The sequence below is a fragment of the Sciurus vulgaris genome (genome assembly GCF_902686455.1).
Source record: "Sciurus vulgaris genome assembly, chromosome: X".
In the NCBI taxonomy this organism is placed as follows: Eukaryota; Metazoa; Chordata; class Mammalia; order Rodentia; family Sciuridae; genus Sciurus; species Sciurus vulgaris.
Window position 1 is genome coordinate 93,572,726 of NC_136471.1, and position 2,210 is coordinate 93,574,935.

Consider the following 2,210-nt stretch of genomic DNA (forward strand, 5'->3'; position numbering starts at 1 on the left):
GAACATTGTTCTGCTGTCTTAGGAGATTTTGGATGCCAGATTTGCAAAACTGAAATGATATATGCAGTGTAAGAGAAACTGCATATATATGTATTGTGTCTTCAGCAAAGTTAGGATAGAAATGGAAGTTTTATATCTTGAACTGTCCAAAATATTCATCAAACAACAACTTCTAAGGGTAATGACTAGAAATGGAAATCAATATTTTTGTTGTTTTACTCTGGACCAGAACTCTACTAGGTATTTTGATTGCATTTTCATATCAAAATTTCTCAACAACCCTATTAGGCTCTATCATATTCTTTATGAAAATGAGGAGAATAAGTAACTTTCCAAGGTCACATAGCATGATGCAGCAAAAAGATTGTGGTTTATCTAGGATAACAGTTACATCTTCATGGAATAATCAACTTGTCATCTCATCATGCATTGTGTTGATCTGATAAAGTGCTATATTGTCCACATTACAGTATTCTGAAACTTCAAAGGTCCAAATAAAATTATAAGACTTTGTACATTAAAAACTAAAAAACACTGTTGAAAGAAATTAAGGAACACCTGAATTAATGGGAAGTCATTCCATGCTCATGAATGAGAAAACTTACTATGTTTAGAAGGTAATACCTTCCAAAGTAACCTACAGATTCAACAGAAATCCTACCAAAATTCCAGCTTGTTTCCTTGCAGAAATTGAGAAGGGAATTCTTAAGCTCATATGGAAATTAAGGGATCTAAAATAACCCAAATAGTCTTGATTAAGAAGAACAAAGGACACTGTGGTAGTGGTATAATGATAAACATGTAAATCGATGTAATAAAATTGAATATAAATAAATGAACTCATATTTACAGTAAATTGATTTTTGACAAGGGTGCTAAAACAATTCGATGGGAAATGTGGGGTGCCATCCATGGCCAGTAAATAAAATATGGCTTGGTTGAACCACTAGACATGGAAATCTGGCTCTCAGGAACTGACAATGAAATTAGGAAATTATGAAATATTGTTCAAGATTGCCTGGAGTATGTGGTTTCCATGCAGTGGTTCACCACTGGAGTTTGCAGGCCCTGGATGTGCCAATGACCCACTAGAGCAAAATGACTTGCTTAACTCCACCCCATCCTCTTTCTCACAGAAGATGCTCCCACCCGTCCCTTTTGATCTGTATTGCTATAAATAAACCAAACACCCAATTCCCCCAGATTGTTAGAGCCAGACCCTTCTGAATAATTCAACCCATCATTTCCCCATTCTAGAGATAAGTCTGTCTTCTCTCTTTCTTGATGATAAATAAATTTCTTAGTGATTAGTTCACAGCCAGCCCATCCCTCAGACAGGAACCCTTTCCCTTGTCCACACAGGATGCAGTGATAGGAAAAGTATAGTCTTTTCAACAAAAAGTGCAGGAACAGCTGGATATCTACATGGGAACAAATGAAGTTGGATGCCTTTCTCACACTGTATACAAATACTAACTCAAAATGGAAAAAAAACTCAAATGTAAGCACTAACATTATAAAATATTAGAAGAAAACAGTTTCTTAGATATAAAACCAAAAGCAACCAGATCAAAAGAAAAAAATTGATAAATCGGATTTCATCAAAATTAAGATAATTTTATGTTTCATGAGAAGCTATTAAGAAAGTGAAAATATAATCCAAGGAGTGAGGGCTGGGGTTGTGACTCAGTGGTAGAGCACTTACCTAGCACATGTAAGACACTAGGTTTGATCCTCAGCACCACATAAAAATTTAAAAAAGGAAAGGTATTGTGTCCATCTACAACTACAAACAAATTCAAGGAGTGAGGGAAGCTATATACAAACCATACATCTCATGAGAGACTTATAGCTAAACATATAGAGAGGATTCTTACAACTTAATGACAAAAAGACAAATCACCCAACTGAAAAGTGGGCAGAATATTTGCATAGATATTTCTCTAAAGAAGATTTATAGATCATGTATAGGTACATGAAAAGATATTTGATATTAATCACTGGGAAATACAAATGCAAACCACAGTGAGCTTTTATAAGTGTTGTTAATGAGGTAGAAAAATCAAACCCTTATAAACTTCTGGTAGAAATGTAAACTAGTACAGCCACTTTGCAAAACAGTCTGGTAGTCTCTCAAAAATTAAACCCAAAGTTACTATTTAACCCAACAATTACACTCCTATGTAAATACCCAAGAGAAACAAAAGTGC